We start from the raw sequence: 9970 nt of genomic DNA on the forward strand, positions 1-9970 counted from the left end.
TTTGCAGTTGTTGGAAAACAGAGCAAAATCGAATGAAGCGGCGACGAAAAGCCTACGACACTCGGTATTCCCAGCCGGTCACCCATGCAAGTACTAACCGAGCCCGACATTGCTTAACTTCCGAGATCGAACGAGATCGGGTGCATTCAACGTGGTATGGTTGTAGGCGATAAAGTAGTAGTCTATTCGGCTATTTGTATTTCGCAGTTGTTGGAAAACAGAGCAAAATCGAATGAAACGGCGACGAAAAGCCTACGACACTCGGTATTCCCAGCCGGTCACCCATGCAAGTACTAACCGAGCCTGACATTGCTTAACTTCCGAGATCGAACGATAACGGGTGCATTCAACGTGGTATGGTTGTAGGCGGTAAAGTAGTAGTCTATTCGGCTATTTGTATTTCGCAGTTGTTGGAAAACAGAGCAAAATCGAATGAAACGGCGACAAAAAGCCTACGACACTCGGTATTCCCAGCCGGTCACCCATGCAAGTACTAACCGAGCCCGACATTGCTTAACTTCCGAGATCGAGTGCATTCAACGTGGTATGGTTGTAGGCGATAAAGTAGTAGTCTATTCGGCTATTTGTATTTCGCAGTTGTTGGAAAACAGAGCAAAATTGAATGAAACGGCGACGAAAAGCCTACGACACTCGGTATTCCCAGCAGATCACCCATGCAAGTACTAACCGAGCCCGACATTGCTTAACTTCCGAGATCGAACGAGATCGGGTGCATTCAACGTGGTATGGTTGTAGGCGATAAAGTAGTAGTCTATTCGGCTATTTGTATTTCGCAGTTGTTGGAAAACAGAGCAAAATCGAATGAAACGGCGACGAAAAGCCTACGACACTCGGTATTCCCAGCCGGTCACCCATGCAAGTACTAACCGAGCCCGACATTGCTTAACTTCAGAGATCGAACGAGATCGGGTGCATTCAACGTGGTATGGTTGTAGGCGATAAAGTAGTAGTGTATTCGGCTATTTGTATTTCGCAGTCGTTGGAAAACAGAGCAAAATCGAGTGAAACGGCGACAAAAAGCCTACGACACTCGGTATTCCCAGCCGGTCACCCATGCAAGTACTAACCGAGCCCGACATTGTTTAACTTCAGAGATCGAACGAGATCGGGTGCATTCAACGTGGTATGGTTGTAGGCGATAAAGTAGTAGTCTATTCGGCTATTTGTATTTCGCAGTTGTTAGAAAACAGAGCAAAATCGAATGAAACGGCGACGAGAAGCCTACGACACTCGGTATTCCCAGCCGGTCACCCATGCAAGTACTAACCAAGCCCGACATTGCTTAACTTCCGAGATCGAACAAGATCGGGAGCATTCAACGTGGTATGGTTGTAGGCGATGAAGTAGTAGTCTATTCGGCTATTTCTATTTCGCAGTTGTTAGAAAACACAGCAAAATCGAATGAAACGACGACGAAAAGCTTACGACACTCGGTATTCCCAGCCGGTCACCCATGCAAGTACTAACCGAACCCGACATTGCTTAACTTCCGAGATCGACGAGATCGGGTGCATTCAACGTGGTATGGTTGTAGGCGATAAAGTAGTAGTCTATTCGGCTATTTGTATTTCGCAGTTGTTGGAAAGCAGAGCAAAATCGAATGAAACGGCGACGAAAAGCCTACGACACTCGGTATTCCCAGCCGGTCACCCATGCAAGTACTAACCGAGCCCGACATTGCTTAACTTCCGAGATCGAACGAGATCGGGTGCATTCAACGTGGTATGGTTGTAGGCGATAAAGTAGTAGTCTATTCGGCTATTTGTATTTCGCAGTTGTTGGAAAACAGAGCAAAATCGAATGAAACGGCGACGAAAAGCCTACGACACTCGGTATTCCCAGCCGGTCACCCATGCAAGTACTAACCGAGCCCGACATTGCTTAACTTCCGAGATCGAACGAGATCGGGTGCATTCAACGTGGTATGGTTGTAGGCGATAAAGTAGTAGTCTATTCGGCTATTTGTATTTCGCAGTTGTTGGAAAACAGAGCAAAATCGAATGAAACGACGACGAAAAGCCTACGACACTCGGTATTCCCAGCCGGTCACCCTTGCAAGTACTAACCGAGCCCGACATTGCTTAACTTCCGAGATCGAACGAGATCGGGTGCATTCAACGTGGTATGGTTGTAGGCGATAAAGTAGTAGTCTATTCGGCTATTTGTATTTCGCAGTTGTTGGAAAACAGAGCAAAATCGAATGAAACGGCGACGAAAAGCCTACGACACTCGGTATTCCCAGCCGGTCACCCATGCAAGTACTAACCGAGCCCGACATTGCTTAACTTCCGAGATCGAACGAGACCGGGTGCATTCAACGTGGTATGGTTGTAGGCGATAAAGTAGTAGTCTATTCGGCTATTTGTATTTCGCAGTTGTTGGAAAACAGAGCAAAATTGAATGAAACGGCGACGAAAAGCCTACGACACTCGGTATTCCCAGCCGGTCACCCATGCAAGTACTAACCGAGCCTGACATTGCTTAACTTCCGAGATCGAACGATAACGGGTGCATTCAACGTGGTATGGTTGTAGGCGATAAAGTAGTAGTCTATTCGGCTATTTGTATTTCGCAGTTGTTGGAAAACAGAGCAAAATCGAATGAAACGGCGACAAAAAGCCTACGACACTCGGTATTCCCAGCCGGTCACCCATGCAAGTACTAACCGAGCCCGACATTGCTTAACTTCCGAGATCGAGTGCATTCAACGTGGTATGGTTGTAGGCGATAAAGTAGTAGTCTATTCGGCTATTTGTATTTCGCAGTTGTTGGAAAACAGAGCAAAATCGAATGAAACGGCGACGAAAAGCCTACGACACTCGGTATTTCCAGCAGATCACCCATGCAAGTACTAACCGAGCCCGACATTGCTTAACTTCCGAGATCGAACGAGATCGGGTGCATTCAACGTGGTATGGTTGTAGGCGATAAAGTAGTAGTCTATTCGGCTGTTTGTATTTCGCAGTTGTTGGAAAACAGAGCAAAATCGAATGAAACGGCGACGAAAAGCCTACGACACTCGGTATTCCCAGCCGGTCACCCATGCAAGTACTAACCGAGCCCGACATTGCTTAACTTCCGAGATCGAACGATAACGGGTGCATTCAACGTGGTATGGTTGTAGGCGATAAAGTAGTAGTGTATTCGGCTATTTGTATTTCGCAGTTGTTGGAAAACAGAGCAAAATCGAGTGAAACGGCGACAAAAAGCCTACGACACTCGGTATTCCCAGCCGGTCACCCATGCAAGTACTAACCGAGCCCGACATTGCTTAACTTCAGAGATCGAACGAGATCGGGTGCATTCAACGTGGTATGGTTGTAGGCGATAAAGTAGTAGTCTATTCGGCTATTTGTATTTCGCAGTTGTTGGAAAACAGAGCAAAATCGAGTGAAACGGCGACAAAAAGCCTACGACACTCGGTATTCCCAGCCGGTCACCCATGCAAGTACTAACCGAGCCCGACATTGCTTAACTTCCGAGATCGAGTGCATTCAACGTGGTATGGTTGTAGGCGATAAAGTAGTAGTCTATTCGGCTATTTGTATTTCGCAGTTGTTGGAAAACAGAGCAAAATCGAATGAAACGGCGACGAAAAGCCTACGACACTCGGTATTCCCAGCAGATCACCCATGCAAGTACTAACCGAGCCCGACATTGCTTAACTTCCGAGATCGAACGAGATCGGGTGCATTCAACGTGGTATGGTTGTAGGCGATAAAGTAGTAGTCTATTCGGCTGTTTGTATTTCGCAGTTGTTGGAAAACAGAGCAAAATCGAATGAAACGGCGACGAAAAGCCTACGACACTCGGTATTCCCAGCCGGTCACCCATGCAAGTACTAACCGAGCCCGACATTGCTTAACTTCCGAGATCGAACGATAACGGGTGCATTCAACGTGGTATGGTTGTAGGCGATAGAGTAGTAGTGTATTCGGCAATTTGTATTTCGCAGTTGTTGGAAAACAGAGCAAAATCGAATGAAACGACGACGAAAAGCCTACGACACTCGGTATTCCCAGCCGGTCACCCATGCAAGTACTAACCGAGCCCGACATTGCTTAACTTCCGAGATCGAACGAGATCGGGTGCATTCAACGTGGTATGGTTGTAGGCGATAAAGTAGTAGTCTATTCGGCTATTTGTATTTCGCAGTTGTTGGAAAACAGAGCAAAATCGAATGAAACGGCGACGAAAAGCCTACGACACTCGGTATTCCCAGCCGGTCACCCATGCAAGTACTAACCGAGCCCGAGATTGCTTAACTTCCGAGATCGAACGAGATCGGGTGCATTCAACGTGGTATGGTTGTAGGCGATAAAGTAGTAGTCTATTCGGCTATTTGTATTTCGCAGTTGTTGGAAAACAGAGCAAAATTGAATGAAACGGCGACGAAAAGCCTACGACACTCGGTATTCCCAGCCGGTCACCCATGCAAGTACTAACCGAGCCTGACATTGCTTAACTTCCGAGATCGAACGATAACGGGTGCATTCAACGTGGTATGGTTGTAGGCGATAAAGTAGTAGTCTATTCGGCTATTTGTATTTCGCAGTTGTTGGAAAACAGAGCAAAATCGAATGAAACGGCGACAAAAAGCCTACGACACTCGGTATTCCCAGCCGGTCACCCATGCAAGTACTAACCGAGCCCGACATTGCTTAACTTCCGAGATCAAGTGCATTCAACGTGGTATGGTTGTAGGCGATAAAGTAGTAGTCTATTCGGCTATTTGTATTTCGCAGTTGTTGGAAAACAGAGCAAAATCGAATGAAACGGCGACGAAAAGCCTACGACACTCGGTATTCCCAGCAGATCACCCATGCAAGTACTAACCGAGCCCGACATTGCTTAACTTCCGAGATCGAACGAGATCGGGTGCATTCAACGTGGTATGGTTGTAGGCGATAAAGTAGTAGTCTATTCGGCTGTTTGTATTTCGCAGTTGTTAGAAAACAGAGCAAAATCGAATGAAACGGCGACGAAAAGCCTACGATACTCGGTATTCCCAGCCGGTCACCCATGCAAGTACTAACCGAGCCCGACATTGCTTAACTTCCGAGATCGAACGATAACGGGTGCATTCAACGTGGTATGGTTGTAGGCGATAAAGTAGTAGTGTATTCGGCTATTTGTATTTTGCAGTTGTTGGAAAACAGAGCAAAATCGAGTGAAACGGCGACAAAAAGCCTACGACACTCGGTATTCCCAGCCGGTCACCCATGCAAGTACTAACCGAGCCCGACATTGCTTAACTTCAGAGATCGAACGAGATCGGGTGCATTCAACGTGGTATGGTTGTAGGCGATGAAGTAGTAGTCTATTCGGCTATTTGTATTTCGCAGTTGTTAGAAAACAGAGCAAAATCGAATGAAACGGCGACGAAAAGCCTACGACACTCGGTATTCCCAGCCGGTCACCCATGCAAGTAATAACCAAGCCCGACATTGCTTAACTTCCGAGATCGAACAAGATCGGGAGCATTCAACGTGGTATGGTTGTAGGCGATGAAGTAGTAGTCTATTCGGCTATTGTATTTCGCAGTTGTTAGAAAACACAGCAAAATCGAATGAAACGACGACGAAAAGCTTACGACACTCGGTATTCCCAGCCGGTCACCCATGCAAGTACTAACCGAACCCGACATTGCTTAACTTCCGAGATCGACGAGATCGGGTGCATTCAACGTGGTATGGTTGTAGGCGATAAAGTAGTAGTCTATTCGGCTATTTGTATTTCGCAGTTGTTGGAAAGCAGAACAAAATCGAATGAAACGGCGACGAAAAGCCTACGACACTCGGTATTCCCAGCCGGTCACCCATGCAAGTACTAACCGAGCCCGACATTGCTTAACTTCCGAGATCAAACGAGATCGGGTGCATTCAACGTGGTATGGTTGTAGGCGATATAGTAGTAGTCTATTCGGCTATTTGTATTTCGCAGTTGTTGGAAAACAGAGCAAAATCGAATGAAACGGCGACGAAAAGCCTGCGACACTCGGTATTCCCAGCCAGTCACCCATGCAAGTACTAACCGAGCCCGACATTGCTTAACTTCCGAGATCGAACGAGATCGGGTGCATTCAACGTGGTATGGTTGTAGGCGATAAAGTAGTAGTCTATTCGGCTATTTGTATTTCGCAGTTGTTGGAAAACAGAGCAAAATCGAATGAAACGGCGACGAAAAGCCTACGACACTCGGTATTCCCAGCCGGTCACCCATGCAAGTACTAACCGAGCCCGACATTGCTTAACTTCCGAGATCGAACGAGATCGGGTGCATTCAACGTGGTATGGTTGTAGGCGATAAAATAGTAGTCTATTCGGCTATTTGTATTTTGCAGTTGTTGGAAAACAGAGCAAAATCGAATGAAACGACGACGAAAAGCCTACGACACTCGGTATTCCCAGCCGGTCACCCATGCAAGTACTAACCGAGCCCGACATTGCTTAACTTCCGAGATCGAACGAGATCGGGTGCATTCAACGTGGTATGCTTGTAGGCGATAAAGTAGTAGTCTATTCGGCTATTTGTATTTCGCAGTTGTTGGAAAACAGAGCAAAATCGAATGAAACGGCGACGAAAAGCCAACGACACTCGGTATTCCCAGCCCGTCACCCATGCAAGTACTAACCGAGCCTGACATTGCTTAACTTCCGAGATCGAACGATAACGGGTGCATTCAACGTGGTATGGTTGTAGGCGATAAAGTAGTAGTCTATTCGGCTATTTGTATTTCGCAGTTGTTGGAAAACAGAGCAAAATCGAATGAAACGGCGACAAAAAGCCTACGACACTCGGTATTCCCAGCCGGTCACCCATGCAAGTACTAACCGAGCCCGACATTGCTTAACTTCCGAGATCAAACGAGATCGGGTGCATTCAACGTGGTATGGTTGTAGGCGACAAAGTAGTAGTCTATTCGGCTATTTGTATTTCGCAGTTGTTGGAAAACAGAGCAAAATCGAATGAAACGACGACGAAAAGCCTACGACACTCGGTATTCCCAGCCGGTCACCCATGCAAGTACTAACCGAGCCCGACATTGCTTAACTTCCGAGATCGAACGAGATCGGGTGCATTCAACGTGGTATGGTTGTAGGCGATAAAGTAGTAGTCTATTCGGCTATTTGTATTTCGCAGTTGTTGGAAAACAGATCATAATCGAATGAAACGGCGACGAAAAGCCTACGACACTCGGTATTCCCAGCCCGTCACCCATGCAAGTACTAACCGAGCCTGACATTGCTTAACTTCCGAGGTCGAACGATAACGGGTGCATTCAACGTGGTATGGTTGTAGGCGATAAAGTAGTAGTCTATTCGGCTATTTGTATTTCGCAGTTGTTGGAAAACAGAGCAAAATCGAATGAAACGGCGACAAAAAGCCTACGACACTCGGTATTCCCAGCCGGTCACCCATGCAAGTACTAACCGAGCCCGACATTGCTTAACTTCCGAGATCGAGTGCATTCAACGTGGTATGGTCGTAGGCGATAAAGTAGTAGTCTATTCGGCTATTTGTATTTCGCAGTTGTTGGAAAACAGAGCAAAATCGAATGAAACGGCGACGAAAAGCCTACGACACTCGGTATTCCCAGTCGGTCACCCATGCAAGTACTAACCGAGCCCGACATTGCTTAACTTCCGAGATCGAACGAGATCGGGTGCATTCAACGTGGTATGGTTTTAGGCGATAAACTAATAGACTATTCGGCTATTTGTATTTCGCAGTTGTTAGAAAACAGAGCAAAAACGAATGAAACGGCGACGAAAAAAAGTCTACGACACTAGGTATTCCCAGCCGGTCACCCATGCAAGTACTAACCGAGCACGACATTGCTTAACTTCCGAGATCGAACGAGATCGGGTGCATTCACCGTGGTATGGTTGTAGGCGATAAAGTAGTAGTCTATTCGGCTATTTGTATTTCCCAGTTGTTAGAAAACAGAGCAAAATCGAATGAAACGGCGACGAAAAGCCTACGACACCCGGTATTCCCAGCCGGTCACCCATGCAAGTACTAACCAAGCCCGACATTGCTTAACTTCCGAGATCGAACAAGATCGGGTGCATTCAACGTGGTATGGTTGTAGGCGATAAAGTAGTAGTCTATTCGGCTATTTGTATTTCGTAATTGTTAGAAAACAGAGCAAAATCGAATGAAACGGCGACGAAAAGCCTACGACACTCGGTATTCCCAGCCGGTCACCCATGCAAGTACTAACCGAGCCCGACATTGCTTAACTTCCGAGATCGGGTGCATTCAACGTGGTATGGCTGTAGGCGGTAAAGTAGTAGTCTATTCGACTATTTGTATTTCGCAGTTGTTGGAAAACAGAGCAAAATCGAATGAAACGGCGACGAAAAGCCTACGACACTCGGTATTCCCAGCCGGTCACCCATGCAAGTACTAACCGAGCCCGACATTGCTTAACTTCCGAGATTGAACGAGATCGGGTGCATTCAACGTGGTATGGTTGTAGGCGATTAAACAGTAGTCTATTCGGCTATTTGTATTTTGCAGTTGTTGGAAAACAGAGCAAAATCGAACGAAACGGCGACGAAAAGCCTACGACACTCGGTATTCCAGCCAGTCACCCATGCAAGTACTAACCGAGCCCGACATTGCTTAACTTCCGAGATCGAACGAGATCGGGTGCATTCAACGTGGTATGGTTGTAGGCAATAAAGTAGTAGTCTATTCGGCTATTTGTATTTCGCAGTTGTTGGAAAACAGAGCAAAATCAAATGAAACGGCGACGAAAAGCCTACGATACTCGGTATTCCCAGCCGGTCACCCATGCAAGTACTAACCGAGCCCGACATTGCTTAACTTCCGAGATCGAACGAGATCGGGTGCATTCAACGTGGTATGGTTGTAGGCGATAAAGTAGTAGTCTATTCGGCTATTTGTATTTCGCAGTTGTTGGAAAACAGAGCAAAATCGAATGAAACGGCGACGAAAAGCCTACGACACTCGGTATTCCCAGCCAGTCACCCATGCAAGTACTAACCGAGCCCGACATTGCTTAACTTCCGAGATCGAACGAGATCGGGTGCATTCAACGTGGTATGGTTGTAGGCGATAAAGTAGTAGTCTTTTCGGCTATTTGTATTTCGCAGTTGTTGAAAAACAGAGCAAAATCGAATGAAACGGCGACGAAAAGCCTACGACACTCGGTATTCCCAGCCGGTCACCCATGCAAGTACTAACCGAGCCCGACATTGCTTAACTTCCGAGATCGAACGAGATCGGGTGCATTCAACGTGGTATGGTTGTAGGCGATAAAGTAGTAGTCTATTCGGCTATTTGTATTTCGCAGTTGTTGGAAAACAGAGCAAAATCGAATGAAACGGCGCGCAAAAAGCCTACGACACTCGGTATTCCCAGCCGGTCACCCATGCAAGTACTAACCGAGCCCGACATTGCTTAACTTCCGAGATCGAACGAGATCGGGTGCATTCAACGTGGTATGGTTGTAGGCGATAAAGTAGTAGTCTATTCGGCTATTTGTATTTCGCAGTTGTTGGAAAACAGAGCAAAATCGAATGAAACGGCGACGAAAAGCCTACGACACTCGGTATTCCCAGCCGGTCACCCATGCAAGTACTAACCGAGCCTGACATTGCTTAACTTCCGAGATCGAACGATAACGGGTGCATTCAACGTGGTATGGTTGTAGGCGATAAAGTAGTAGTCTATTCGGCTATTTGTATTTCGCAGTTGTTGGAAAACAGAGCAAAATCGAATGAAACGGCGACAAAAAGCCTACGACACTCGGTATTCCAAGCCGGTCACCCATGCAAGTACTAACCGAGCCCGACATTGCTTAACTTCCGAGATCGAGTGCATTCAACGTGGTATGGTTGTAGGCGATAAAGTAGTAGTCTATTCGGCTATTTGTATTTCGCAGTTGTTGGAAAATAGAGCAAAATCGAATGAAACG

The 9970-nt window shown here is 46.7% G+C and overlaps 29 non-coding genes and 21 pseudogenes across 29 annotated transcripts; all 50 read right to left on the minus strand.

Annotated features, from left to right (window-relative positions):
• Positions 1–49: 49 nt before the first annotated feature.
• On the minus strand, positions 50–168 carry LOC144414068 (5S ribosomal RNA). Its single transcript, XR_013469959.1, has one exon. It is a non-coding gene; the product is annotated as a 5S ribosomal RNA (ribosomal RNA).
• An 81-nt stretch (positions 169–249) lies between these two features.
• LOC144412103 (5S ribosomal RNA) lies at positions 250–368 on the minus strand (annotated as a pseudogene).
• Positions 369–449: 81 nt separating this feature from the next.
• On the minus strand, positions 450–558 carry LOC144412413 (5S ribosomal RNA; annotated as a pseudogene).
• An 81-nt stretch (positions 559–639) lies between these two features.
• On the minus strand, positions 640–758 carry LOC144414952 (5S ribosomal RNA). Its single transcript, XR_013470844.1, has one exon. It is a non-coding gene; the product is annotated as a 5S ribosomal RNA (ribosomal RNA).
• An 81-nt stretch (positions 759–839) lies between these two features.
• On the minus strand, positions 840–958 carry LOC144416136 (5S ribosomal RNA). The gene has a single exon (XR_013472030.1). It is a non-coding gene; the product is annotated as a 5S ribosomal RNA (ribosomal RNA).
• Positions 959–1039: 81 nt separating this feature from the next.
• LOC144416855 (5S ribosomal RNA) lies at positions 1040–1158 on the minus strand. The gene has a single exon (XR_013472748.1). It is a non-coding gene; the product is annotated as a 5S ribosomal RNA (ribosomal RNA).
• Positions 1159–1239: 81 nt separating this feature from the next.
• Positions 1240–1358, minus strand: LOC144416451 (5S ribosomal RNA). The gene has a single exon (XR_013472344.1). It is a non-coding gene; the product is annotated as a 5S ribosomal RNA (ribosomal RNA).
• An 81-nt stretch (positions 1359–1439) lies between these two features.
• Positions 1440–1557, minus strand: LOC144418150 (5S ribosomal RNA; annotated as a pseudogene).
• Positions 1558–1638: 81 nt separating this feature from the next.
• LOC144414069 (5S ribosomal RNA) lies at positions 1639–1757 on the minus strand. Its single transcript, XR_013469960.1, has one exon. It is a non-coding gene; the product is annotated as a 5S ribosomal RNA (ribosomal RNA).
• An 81-nt stretch (positions 1758–1838) lies between these two features.
• On the minus strand, positions 1839–1957 carry LOC144414070 (5S ribosomal RNA). Its single transcript, XR_013469961.1, has one exon. It is a non-coding gene; the product is annotated as a 5S ribosomal RNA (ribosomal RNA).
• Positions 1958–2038: 81 nt separating this feature from the next.
• On the minus strand, positions 2039–2157 carry LOC144415362 (5S ribosomal RNA). The gene has a single exon (XR_013471254.1). It is a non-coding gene; the product is annotated as a 5S ribosomal RNA (ribosomal RNA).
• Positions 2158–2238: 81 nt separating this feature from the next.
• LOC144415118 (5S ribosomal RNA) lies at positions 2239–2357 on the minus strand. The gene has a single exon (XR_013471010.1). It is a non-coding gene; the product is annotated as a 5S ribosomal RNA (ribosomal RNA).
• An 81-nt stretch (positions 2358–2438) lies between these two features.
• LOC144412104 (5S ribosomal RNA) lies at positions 2439–2557 on the minus strand (annotated as a pseudogene).
• Positions 2558–2638: 81 nt separating this feature from the next.
• LOC144412414 (5S ribosomal RNA) lies at positions 2639–2747 on the minus strand (annotated as a pseudogene).
• An 81-nt stretch (positions 2748–2828) lies between these two features.
• LOC144416852 (5S ribosomal RNA) lies at positions 2829–2947 on the minus strand. Its single transcript, XR_013472745.1, has one exon. It is a non-coding gene; the product is annotated as a 5S ribosomal RNA (ribosomal RNA).
• Positions 2948–3028: 81 nt separating this feature from the next.
• LOC144417933 (5S ribosomal RNA) lies at positions 3029–3147 on the minus strand (annotated as a pseudogene).
• An 81-nt stretch (positions 3148–3228) lies between these two features.
• On the minus strand, positions 3229–3347 carry LOC144416137 (5S ribosomal RNA). Its single transcript, XR_013472031.1, has one exon. It is a non-coding gene; the product is annotated as a 5S ribosomal RNA (ribosomal RNA).
• An 81-nt stretch (positions 3348–3428) lies between these two features.
• On the minus strand, positions 3429–3537 carry LOC144412415 (5S ribosomal RNA; annotated as a pseudogene).
• Positions 3538–3618: 81 nt separating this feature from the next.
• LOC144414953 (5S ribosomal RNA) lies at positions 3619–3737 on the minus strand. Its single transcript, XR_013470845.1, has one exon. It is a non-coding gene; the product is annotated as a 5S ribosomal RNA (ribosomal RNA).
• Positions 3738–3818: 81 nt separating this feature from the next.
• On the minus strand, positions 3819–3937 carry LOC144417934 (5S ribosomal RNA; annotated as a pseudogene).
• An 81-nt stretch (positions 3938–4018) lies between these two features.
• LOC144414071 (5S ribosomal RNA) lies at positions 4019–4137 on the minus strand. The gene has a single exon (XR_013469962.1). It is a non-coding gene; the product is annotated as a 5S ribosomal RNA (ribosomal RNA).
• Positions 4138–4218: 81 nt separating this feature from the next.
• LOC144416057 (5S ribosomal RNA) lies at positions 4219–4337 on the minus strand. The gene has a single exon (XR_013471951.1). It is a non-coding gene; the product is annotated as a 5S ribosomal RNA (ribosomal RNA).
• Positions 4338–4418: 81 nt separating this feature from the next.
• On the minus strand, positions 4419–4537 carry LOC144412105 (5S ribosomal RNA; annotated as a pseudogene).
• Positions 4538–4618: 81 nt separating this feature from the next.
• Positions 4619–4727, minus strand: LOC144412713 (5S ribosomal RNA; annotated as a pseudogene).
• Positions 4728–4808: 81 nt separating this feature from the next.
• Positions 4809–4927, minus strand: LOC144414954 (5S ribosomal RNA). The gene has a single exon (XR_013470846.1). It is a non-coding gene; the product is annotated as a 5S ribosomal RNA (ribosomal RNA).
• An 81-nt stretch (positions 4928–5008) lies between these two features.
• LOC144418306 (5S ribosomal RNA) lies at positions 5009–5127 on the minus strand (annotated as a pseudogene).
• Positions 5128–5208: 81 nt separating this feature from the next.
• LOC144416138 (5S ribosomal RNA) lies at positions 5209–5327 on the minus strand. The gene has a single exon (XR_013472032.1). It is a non-coding gene; the product is annotated as a 5S ribosomal RNA (ribosomal RNA).
• Positions 5328–5408: 81 nt separating this feature from the next.
• LOC144417656 (5S ribosomal RNA) lies at positions 5409–5527 on the minus strand (annotated as a pseudogene).
• An 80-nt stretch (positions 5528–5607) lies between these two features.
• LOC144418151 (5S ribosomal RNA) lies at positions 5608–5725 on the minus strand (annotated as a pseudogene).
• Positions 5726–5806: 81 nt separating this feature from the next.
• Positions 5807–5925, minus strand: LOC144414483 (5S ribosomal RNA). Its single transcript, XR_013470373.1, has one exon. It is a non-coding gene; the product is annotated as a 5S ribosomal RNA (ribosomal RNA).
• Positions 5926–6006: 81 nt separating this feature from the next.
• LOC144417029 (5S ribosomal RNA) lies at positions 6007–6125 on the minus strand. Its single transcript, XR_013472921.1, has one exon. It is a non-coding gene; the product is annotated as a 5S ribosomal RNA (ribosomal RNA).
• An 81-nt stretch (positions 6126–6206) lies between these two features.
• LOC144414072 (5S ribosomal RNA) lies at positions 6207–6325 on the minus strand. The gene has a single exon (XR_013469963.1). It is a non-coding gene; the product is annotated as a 5S ribosomal RNA (ribosomal RNA).
• Positions 6326–6406: 81 nt separating this feature from the next.
• Positions 6407–6525, minus strand: LOC144415939 (5S ribosomal RNA). The gene has a single exon (XR_013471833.1). It is a non-coding gene; the product is annotated as a 5S ribosomal RNA (ribosomal RNA).
• An 81-nt stretch (positions 6526–6606) lies between these two features.
• LOC144413022 (5S ribosomal RNA) lies at positions 6607–6725 on the minus strand (annotated as a pseudogene).
• Positions 6726–6806: 81 nt separating this feature from the next.
• Positions 6807–6925, minus strand: LOC144414484 (5S ribosomal RNA). The gene has a single exon (XR_013470374.1). It is a non-coding gene; the product is annotated as a 5S ribosomal RNA (ribosomal RNA).
• An 81-nt stretch (positions 6926–7006) lies between these two features.
• On the minus strand, positions 7007–7125 carry LOC144414074 (5S ribosomal RNA). Its single transcript, XR_013469965.1, has one exon. It is a non-coding gene; the product is annotated as a 5S ribosomal RNA (ribosomal RNA).
• An 81-nt stretch (positions 7126–7206) lies between these two features.
• LOC144412942 (5S ribosomal RNA) lies at positions 7207–7325 on the minus strand (annotated as a pseudogene).
• An 81-nt stretch (positions 7326–7406) lies between these two features.
• Positions 7407–7515, minus strand: LOC144418248 (5S ribosomal RNA; annotated as a pseudogene).
• An 81-nt stretch (positions 7516–7596) lies between these two features.
• On the minus strand, positions 7597–7715 carry LOC144416381 (5S ribosomal RNA). Its single transcript, XR_013472274.1, has one exon. It is a non-coding gene; the product is annotated as a 5S ribosomal RNA (ribosomal RNA).
• An 84-nt stretch (positions 7716–7799) lies between these two features.
• LOC144417986 (5S ribosomal RNA) lies at positions 7800–7918 on the minus strand (annotated as a pseudogene).
• An 81-nt stretch (positions 7919–7999) lies between these two features.
• On the minus strand, positions 8000–8118 carry LOC144416124 (5S ribosomal RNA). Its single transcript, XR_013472018.1, has one exon. It is a non-coding gene; the product is annotated as a 5S ribosomal RNA (ribosomal RNA).
• Positions 8119–8199: 81 nt separating this feature from the next.
• LOC144412247 (5S ribosomal RNA) lies at positions 8200–8308 on the minus strand (annotated as a pseudogene).
• Positions 8309–8389: 81 nt separating this feature from the next.
• Positions 8390–8508, minus strand: LOC144416291 (5S ribosomal RNA). The gene has a single exon (XR_013472184.1). It is a non-coding gene; the product is annotated as a 5S ribosomal RNA (ribosomal RNA).
• An 81-nt stretch (positions 8509–8589) lies between these two features.
• Positions 8590–8707, minus strand: LOC144417759 (5S ribosomal RNA; annotated as a pseudogene).
• An 81-nt stretch (positions 8708–8788) lies between these two features.
• On the minus strand, positions 8789–8907 carry LOC144415089 (5S ribosomal RNA). Its single transcript, XR_013470981.1, has one exon. It is a non-coding gene; the product is annotated as a 5S ribosomal RNA (ribosomal RNA).
• An 81-nt stretch (positions 8908–8988) lies between these two features.
• On the minus strand, positions 8989–9107 carry LOC144415388 (5S ribosomal RNA). The gene has a single exon (XR_013471280.1). It is a non-coding gene; the product is annotated as a 5S ribosomal RNA (ribosomal RNA).
• Positions 9108–9188: 81 nt separating this feature from the next.
• On the minus strand, positions 9189–9307 carry LOC144414075 (5S ribosomal RNA). The gene has a single exon (XR_013469966.1). It is a non-coding gene; the product is annotated as a 5S ribosomal RNA (ribosomal RNA).
• Positions 9308–9389: 82 nt separating this feature from the next.
• Positions 9390–9508, minus strand: LOC144414076 (5S ribosomal RNA). The gene has a single exon (XR_013469967.1). It is a non-coding gene; the product is annotated as a 5S ribosomal RNA (ribosomal RNA).
• Positions 9509–9589: 81 nt separating this feature from the next.
• Positions 9590–9708, minus strand: LOC144412106 (5S ribosomal RNA; annotated as a pseudogene).
• Positions 9709–9789: 81 nt separating this feature from the next.
• LOC144412790 (5S ribosomal RNA) lies at positions 9790–9898 on the minus strand (annotated as a pseudogene).
• Between the last annotated feature and the right edge of the window lie 72 nt (positions 9899–9970).

This window comes from Styela clava, chromosome 15, assembly GCF_964204865.1.
Source record: "Styela clava chromosome 15, kaStyClav1.hap1.2, whole genome shotgun sequence".
Classification (NCBI taxonomy): Eukaryota; Metazoa; Chordata; class Ascidiacea; order Stolidobranchia; family Styelidae; genus Styela; species Styela clava.